The sequence below is a fragment of the Salvelinus namaycush genome, chromosome 21, assembly GCF_016432855.1.
Source record: "Salvelinus namaycush isolate Seneca chromosome 21, SaNama_1.0, whole genome shotgun sequence".
In the NCBI taxonomy this organism is placed as follows: domain Eukaryota; kingdom Metazoa; phylum Chordata; class Actinopteri; order Salmoniformes; family Salmonidae; genus Salvelinus; species Salvelinus namaycush.
Window position 1 is genome coordinate 36,747,100 of NC_052327.1, and position 9,753 is coordinate 36,756,852.

General features: G+C 42.4%; 1 protein-coding gene across 1 annotated transcript in view; it reads right to left on the bottom strand.

The window, feature by feature from the left end:
• The window catches only part of LOC120066343 (suppressor of tumorigenicity 7 protein homolog), a 103,857-nt gene extending 94,420 nt beyond the window's left edge, over positions 1-9,437 (bottom strand). Inside the window, exon 1 of the mRNA XM_039017656.1 lies at positions 9,304-9,437. The gene's annotated coding sequence lies outside the window, so the exon portion shown is untranslated. The remainder of the gene's footprint in view (positions 1-9,303) is intronic.
• Between the last annotated feature and the right edge of the window lie 316 nt (positions 9,438-9,753).

A 9,753-nucleotide genomic window follows, 5' to 3' on the forward strand; every position in this document is an offset into this window, starting at 1 on the left:
ATCAGAAACTATACCTGACTTCCCTGCTCTAGTCAATGCCCATCAGAAACTATACCTGACTTCCACTGCCTCTATTCCAATGCCATCAGCAACCTCATACCTGACTCCTGCTACTAGCATGCTAGTCAGGAGACTATACCTGACTTCACTCGCTTCCTAGTCAATGTCCCATTCAGAAACTATACCTGACTTTCAACTGCTCTAGTCAATTTCCGATCGAGAACTATCCCTGACTTCACTGCTCTAGGTCAATGTCCCCATCAGAAACTATACCTGACTTCACTGCCTCTAGTCAATGTCCATCAGAAACTATTACCTGACTTCACTGCTTCTAGTCAATGCCCCTCAGAAACTATACCCTGACTTCACTTGCTCTAGTCAATGGCCATACAGAGAACTATACACTGACTTCACTGCTCAGTCAATGTCCATCAGAAACTATACCTGACTTCACTGCTCTAGTCAATGTCCATCAGAGGACCTATCCCTGGACTTCACCGGCTATAGTCAATGCCCATCAGAAACTATACCTGACTTCACTGCTTCAGTCAATCCATCAGAAAACTATACCTGACTTTCACTGTCTCGTAATTGCCCATCAGAAATATACCTGACTTCACTGACTTAGTCACTGCCATCAGAAACTATTAACCCTGACTTCATGGCTCTAGTCAATGCCCTATCAGAGACTATACCTGACTTCACTGCTCTAGTCAATGTCCATCAGAAACTATACCTGACTTCACTGCTCTAGTCAATTTCCATCAGAGACTATCCCTGACTTCACTGCTCTAGTCAATGTCCATCAGAAACTATACCTGACTTCACTGCTCTAGTCAATGTCCATCAGAGACTATACCTGACTTCACTGCTCTAGTCAATGCCCATCAGAAACTATACCTGACTTCACTGCTCTAGTCAATGCCCATCAGAAACTATACCTGACTTCACTGCTCTAGTCAATGTCCATCAGAGACTATCCCTGACTTCACTGCTCTAGTCAATGTCCATCAGAAACTATACCTGACTTCACTGCTCTAGTCAATGCCCATCAGAAACTATACCTGACTTCACTGCTCTAGTCAATGCCCATCAGAAACTATACCTGACTTCACTGCTCTAGTCAATGCCCATCAGAAACTATACCTGACTTCACTGATCTAGTCAGAAACTATACCTGACTTCACTGCTCTAGTCAGAAACTATACCTGACTTCACTGATCTAGTCAGAAACTATACCTGACTTCACTGATCTAGTCAGAAACTATACCTGACTTCACTGCTCTAGTCAGAAACTATACCTGACTTCACTGCTCTAGTCAGAAACTATACCTGACTTCACTATTCTAGTCAATACCCATCAGAGACTTCACTGCTCTAGTCAATGCCCATCAGAGACTTCACTGCTCTAGTCAATGTCCATCAGAGACTTCACTGCTCTAGTCAATGCCCATCAGAGACTTCACTGCTCTAGTCAATGCCCATCAGAGACTTCACTGCTCTAGTCAATGTCCATCAGAGACTTCACTGCTCTAGTCAATGTCCATCAGAGACTTCACTGCTCTAGTTAATGTCCATCAGAGACTTCACTGCTCTAGTCAATGCCCATCAGAGACTTCACTGCTCTAGTCAATACCCATCAGAGACTTCACTGCTCTAGTCAATGCCCATCAGAGACTCCACTGCTCTAGTCAGAAACTATACCTGACTTCACTGCTCTAGTCAGAGACTATACCTGACTTCACTACTCTAGTCAGAAACTATACCTGACTTCACTACTCTAGTCAATACCCATCAGAGACTTCACTGCTCTAGTCAATGCCCATCAGAGACTTCACTGCTCTAGTCAATGTCCATCAGAGACTTCACTGCTCTAGTCAATGTCCATCAGAGACTTCACTGCTCTAGTCAATGCCCATCAGAGACTTCACTGCTCTAGTCAATGTCCATCAGAGACTTCACTGCTCTAGTCAATGTCCATCAGACTTCACTGCTCTAGTCAATGTCCATCAGAGACTTCACTGCTCTAGTCAATGCCCATCAGAGACTTCACTGCTCTAGTCAATACCCATCAGAGACTTCACTGCTCTAGTCAATGCCCATCAGAGACTTCACTGCTCTAGTCAATGCCCATCAGAAACTATACCTGACTTCACTGCTCTAGTCAATGCCCATCAGAAACTATACCTGACTTCACTGCTCTAGTCAGAAACTATACCTGACTTCACTACTCTAGTCAGAAACTATACCTGACTTCACTGCTCTAGTCAATGCCCATCAGAAACTACACCTGACTTCACTGCTCTAGTCAATGCCCATCAGAGACTATCCCTGACTTCACTGCTCTAGTCAATGTCCATCAGAAACTATACCTGACTTCACTGCTCTAGTCAATGTCCATCAGAGACTATCCCTGACTTCACTGCTCTAGTCAATGTCCATCAGAAACTATACCTGACTTCACTGCTCTAGTCAATGTCCATCAGAGACTATACCTGACTTCACTGCTCTAGTCAATGCCCATCAGAAACTATACCTGACTTCACTGCTCTAGTCAATGCCCATCAGAAACTATCCCTGACTTCACTGCTCTAGTCAATGTCCATCAGAAACTATACCTGACTTCACTGCTCTAGTCAATGTCCATCAGAAACTATACCTGACTTCACTGCTCTAGTCAATGCCCATCAGAAACTATACCTGACTTCACTGCTCTAGTCAATGCCCATCAGAAACTATACCTGACTTCACTGCTCTAGTCAATGCCCATCATAAACTATACCTGACTTCACTGATCTAGTCAGAAACTATACCTGACTTCACTGCTCTAGTCAGAAACTATACCTGACTTCACTGATCTAGTCAGAAACTATACCTGACTTCACTGCTCTAGTCAGAAACTATACCTGACTTCACTGCTCTAGTCAGAAACTATACCTGACTTCACTGCTCTAGTCAGAAACTATACCTGACTTCACTGCTCTAGTCAGAAACTATACCTGACTTCACTGCTCTAGTCAGAAACTATACCTGACTTCACTACTCTAGTCAATACCCATCAGAGACTTCACTGCTCTAGTCAGAAACTATACCTGACTTCACTGCTCTAGTCAATGCCCATCAGAGACTTCACTGCTCTAGTCAATGCCCATCAGAGACTTCACTGCTCTAGTCAATGTCCATCAGAGACTTCACTGCTCTAGTCAATGTCCATCAGAGACTTCACTGCTCTAGTCAATGTCCATCAGAGACTTCACTGCTCTAGTCAATGCCCATCAGAGACTTCACTGCTCTAGTCAATGTCCATCAGAGACTTCACTGCTCTAGTCAATGTCCATCAGAGACTCCACTGCTCTAGTCAGAAACTATACCTGACTTCACTGATCTAGTCAATGCCCATCAGAGACTATACCTGACTTCACTGCTCTAGTCAATGTCCATCAGAAACTATACCTGACTTCACTGCTCTAGTCGGAAACTATACCTGACTTCACTGCTCTAGTCAATGCCCATCAGAGACTTCACTGCTCTAGTCAATGCCCATCAGAAACTATACCTGACTTCACTGCTCTAGTCAATGCCCATCAGAAACTATACCTGACTTCACTGCTCTAGTCAGAAACTATACCTGACTTCACTACTCTAGTCAGAAACTATACCTGACTTCACTGCTCTAGTCAGAAACTATACCTGACTTCACTGCTCTAGTCAATGTCCATCAGAGACTATCCCTGACTTCACTGCTCTAGTCAATGTCCATCAGAAACTATACCTGACTTCACTGCTCTAGTCAATGTCCATCAGAGACTATCCCTGACTTCACTGCTCTAGTCAATGTCCATCAGAAACTATACCTGACTTCACTGCTCTAGTCAATGTCCATCAGAGACTATCCCTGACTTCACTGCTCTAGTCAATGCCCATCAGAAACTATACCTGACTTCACTGCTCTAGTCAATGCCCATCAGAAACTATACCTGACTTCACTGCTCTAGTCAATGTCCATCAGAAACTATACCTGACTTCACTGCTCTAGTCAATGCCCATCAGAAACTATACCTGACTTCACTGCTCTAGTCAATGTCCATCAGAGACTCCACTGCTCTAGTCAGAAACTATACCTGACTTCACTGCTCTAGTCAGAAACTATACCTGACTTCACTGCTCTAGTCAATGCCCATCAGAAACTATACCTGACTTCACTGCTCTAGTCAATGTCCATCAGAGACTCCACTGCTCTAGTCAGAAACTATACCTGACTTCACTGCTCTAGTCAGAAACTATACCTGACTTCACTGCTCTAGTCAGAAACTATACCTGACTTCACTGCTCTAGTCAATGCCCATCAGAGACTTCACTGCTCTAGTCAATGCCCATCAGAGACTTCACTGCTCTAGTCAATGTCCATCAGAGACTATACCTGACTTCACTGCTCTAGTCAATGCCCATCAGAGACTTCACTGCTCTAGTCAGAAACTATACCTGACTTCACTGCTCTAGTCAATGTCCATCAGAGACTTCACTGCTCTAGTCAATGTCCATCAGAGACTTCACTGCTCTAGTCAATGCCCATCAGAGACTTCACTGCTCTAGTCAATGTCCATCAGAGACTCCACTGCTCTAGTCAGAAACTATACCTGACTCCACTGCTCTAGTCAATGTCCATCAGAGACTTCACTGATCTAGTCAATGTCCATCAGAGACTCCACTGCTCTAGTCAGAAACTATACCTGACTTCACTGCTCTAGTCAGAGACTATACCTGACTTCACTACTCTAGTCAATGTCCATCAGAGACTCCACTGCTCTAGTCAATGTCCATCAGAGACTTCACTGCTCTAGTCAATGCCCATCAGAGACTTCACTGCTCTAGTCAATGCCCATCAGAGACTATACCTGGCTTCACTGCTCTAGTCAATGCCCATCAGAGACTTCACTGCTCTAGTCAATGCCCATCAGAGACTTCACTGCTCTAGTCAATGTCCATCAGAGACTTCACTGCTCTAGTCAATGCCCATCAGAGACTATACCTGGCTTCACTGCTCTAGTCAATGTCCATCAGAGACTTCACTGCTCTAGTCAATGCCCATCAGAGACTTCACTGCTCTAGTCAATGTCCATCAGAGACTTCACTGCTCTAGTCAATGCCCATCAGAGACTATACCTGGCTTCACTGCTCTAGTCAATGCCCATCAGAGACTTCACTGCTCTAGTCAATGCCCATCAGAGACTTCACTGCTCTAGTCAATGTCCATCAGAGACTTCACTGCTCTAGTCAATGCCCATCAGAGACTATACCTGGCTTCACTGCTCTAGTCAATGCCCATCAGAGACTTCACTGCTCTAGTCAATGCCCATCAGAGACTTCACTGCTCTAGTCAATGCCCACCAGAGACTTCACTGCTCTAGTCAATGCCCATCAGAGACTTCACTGCTCTAGTCAATGCCCATCAGAGACTTTACTGCTCTAGTCAATGTCCATCAGAGACTTCACTGCTCTAGTCAATGCCCATCAGAGACTTCACTGCTCTAGTCAATGCCCATCAGAGACTTCACTGCTCTAGTCAATGCCCATCAGAGACTTCACTGCTCTAGTCAATGCCCATCAGAGACTTCACTCCTCACACTGATTGAGTAATTTAAAATGTAATGAGATCTCTTTCGTGTTTTTGTGCATTCCCCTTAACAAGAGTTCTGTCCGTGGTGCTGAATGCACAGTGTACGTTTCCCCCCGTGTAGTTCATTGCATGTTTAATAATGAAAATACCTAGGCCTGGATTAGAGGGACAATAGAGTGCTGAGTACCAGGCAGTTAGCAAGTTTGGTAGGCTACTAATGACCATCAGCAGCATCAGAGCTTGGAGAAGCCTAATTACCATGACTAAACGGTCACGTGGAATTTGACTGCCTTCATGACTCGTGACAGCCGGTGTGGCGGTAATACAGTCACCGCAACAGCCCTACCTTTATGGACTTCAAGAAATTCAGACTTAACCCCATCCATCACGATGGCCTGAGTTCTGTCACTAAGATAATCATGAAACCAAGAACAAGCCTCAGAGCTCAGGCCTATTGAGGACAACTTATTCAATAAAACAACATGATCAACAGTATCAAAAGCTTTTGACAGGTCCACAAACAAAGCAACACATTCATTTGAATGTCTAAAGAATTGACAAGATCATTAACAACTAAAGTGGTTGCTGTAATAGTGCTCTGTCCAGGACTAAACCCTGATTGCAGTGTTGTAGTACTCGAGACCAGTCTCAGGTCCGGTCTCGAGACCACATATTGAGTGTCTTGGTCGTCTCGGTGTCGGATACAAGGACTGACCATCCATGATATCCAAATGATAGTTTTAACATGTCTTGTTTGTTTTTTTCAGGCTGATTGATTTACATTCAAAATATATTTTAATATATACACACATACAGTATGGGATATCATGGATGGTCATCTCCAGCCTCATCCCTCAGCTGTTTACCAAATCAGTGGCGGGTTGACCTTTGCCATTGTTGGAACTGCAGATTGCCCCATTGAAGAGGACAGTGATGTTTCTACACTTTTCTTCACAGCAAGTCATTCACACCACATCATGCATTGTTGAGTCAAGCATTATTTTCTCATCCACTCATGGCTTGAACTGAACTCGCTTCATATCCACTCAATTGCGCTAGTCTTCTATGGTCCACTGACATCTTGCTCCCAGGGAAATGCCCAGAGACATGTTTTGCATATAGAGGGGAGGAAAGGAGAACTCAAAAAGTTGACAACTGTTATGTAATAGTAATGAATACCCCTGCCATATATAATATGAGGAACATACCATAGACAAGGTGGATGGGGAAGAGGAACTAAAAAGGAGCGATATAAGAACAAGAGAGGATGTTGTTGAGCCACTGCTCAAGAAGAAGACAGCTAGTCCTACATATGCCTTCTATCCAACACAGGAGGTTGGTGGTATCTTAATTGGGGAGGACGGGCTTGTGGTAATGGCTGGAGTGGAATGAGTGGAATGATATCAAACACATGGTTTCTGTGTGTTTGAGGTCATTCCATTTGCTCTGTTCCAGACATTATTATGAGCCATCTTCCCATCAGCAGCCTCCACTGCTATCCAAGATAGAAAGGTCACATTATTAACATAAGCTAATGTTTGGCCCACGTATTGGATTTACAGAGAAGAAAAAGAAAATAGGCTAATGTACTGAAAGTGTTAGTACACTGTACATCTTATTTGTGCTCATGTAATAGGTCACTCGACAACTGGGTCATTAACATTGCTTTGGATAGGTTGCAATGCAACCAAGTTGGCCTACGCATTGAGACACTGCTGCCACCCATACGTTAACACATCCTCAGCTCGGCCATAGTCCCTTTAAAGCAGGGTAGTCAAACTCATTCCACGGAGGGCCTAGTGTCTGCAGGTTTTTACTTTTTCCATTCAATTAAGTCCTAGACAAGTTGAGGGGAGTTATTTACTAATTAGTGACATTAATTCATCAAGAAAACCCACAGAAACCCAGCCCTCCATGGAATGACTGACACACACTTGCTTTAAAAGGATACTGTGAGATTCTGGCATCTCATTGATCGAGACAGGTGGTTGTCCAGCCCAAAGTGCTGCATGTCATGTGCATGACTTAAATCAAGCGTCACCTGTCTTGATTAATGAGAGAAGACAAAGATACTCTATGATGTTAGATTACTTCATGGAGCAATTTTTTTTTATTTTTTTATCTAGAGTATATTCTAAATTCAAACATTCCCCCTGCAACTAGTCAGAGCTTAGACGACACGGGGACGTCCAAATCGAGAACTAAGAAAGTATCTCCGTGTAAAGGTTGGTCGAAAACGTGCTGCTCTACGGCTATATAGCAGCCTGTCACAGCTAATGAGGACCATTTGATGACATTGACTAACAACTGGGCTGCGTTCAGTATGGAAAAAAACTTACTGCAATGTGCAATTAAACGGAAACGGTGCCGTTCTGAACGACCAGTTGCCCTTTAAATAAGTCACGCATTGGGTAAGTTCATTTTACATAGCCGGTGCCCCGGGTAGGTGTAGATTTCACTTATTTTTCTCTTTTTTACTTCTGTTTCATTCCCTTCTCCCCCACCATTTATTACAATAATAATAATAATAATAATCTCATTCACTTCTTTTATCCATTTTACTTTTTCATTTGACCTGCACTGTTGGAGCCCGGAGCATAAGATGTTCACTGTACCCTGGAATGACAGATTATTAGTCACATGTACAGGGACAAATATATCTAAACGTTACCTGGCCTCCACTCCTCAGCCAGCCAGCTGGCCTACTGAAAGAGCATTCTTCCATCTATTCCTCACCACACTCCCACAGAAGAGAAAGACAAGCAGCTGAGACAAGGAACCACAAACAAATGCCAAATTTGACATTAACTATTGAAATCATATGACTAAGATGGCTATCACTCAAACCAACAATGACTTATTCTGACCTTCTACCAAGTGGTTGTTGAGTGTTTACTGAAATCATAAATGGCATCCAAAAAAATACATTAGCCATGTCACCAGTTACATATGTGAGTAAACACTAAGCATTTCATAATCATATAACAAGCCAGCTACCCACATTCAGACATCTTTCAATTGTATGCCCTTATTTTATTACTTTAGGACAGCTAGCTAGAAACACTTTATAAAAACACAGTTACTGTTCCAAATATGAGATATTACTTCTACTCTGTTTAGTCCTGTACTAGTGGCTTTACTAACTGGGTTTAGGAAAATTACAAAGCAACAATGAATTACCATACAATCTGGCTCCATGCATGTAGAAGCTAGTTAGCTAACTTAGTAAAGAAAGACCATTGCATTTGGAACATAGCTTTGCTAGTTAGCTAAACTAGCTGACTAGCTAGCAAAGTTAGCACCACAATATGGAAACTTTGAAAGTGTGGTTAGTGTCCACACACTCAGTCAATACACATAAAACGGAAAGGTTGAATTGCCTTACCTTGAAATTAGTTATTTGAAAGCCAGTTAAAACACTATCAGTTGCATTTTCTTACTAAATTACTAGAACTAACTAGCCTAACAAACTAGAGAAGAAATGTACATATATAGCCAAATATATAACATTTTCTCCTTGTTCTATCTGTGATATAGCCATGTCTGTCTAGCGAGACTGTAGACGTGTCTGCCAGTCTGCTAGCATGCACAAACTAGCTAGTTTAGCTAGCAAGTTAGTAAGCAAGTAACGTTACATACAACTTTAAAGTCATTAAAATAGCACGTTCATGCAAGAATAATCTCACCTTTGGTCAGATTGTCGCTGTATCTCAATGGCACTCTTAAAATGTAAACCAAATAAGCATCACAAAGAACCAGACTATCCAGAAGTAAGTCCAAGACCAGGCGATGGTGAACTTGAGTTGCTACACTAAACCTGTCCCATCTTCAACCATGATACTCTGGGCTCACTCTTTTTGTGTACTAGTACCTGTAAAATTCTCAGTGTTTCTGGGACTATAATATCATGCCCTGTTTTTACTGTATGATCATGTGTATAGCTATTGTTCAATACTTTGAAAATATAAAAACTTGATTTATTTGATAACACAAAAACATATTTTTGTATTAAAATTTGTCAACAAACCATAGTGTTTATGCACACCACTTACTGATTACCTGACATAATCTTTCACCTTTTTAATTAAAATTAAATCAGACTGCATTCAGAGTAAATACCGTTTTATAATGAAGTT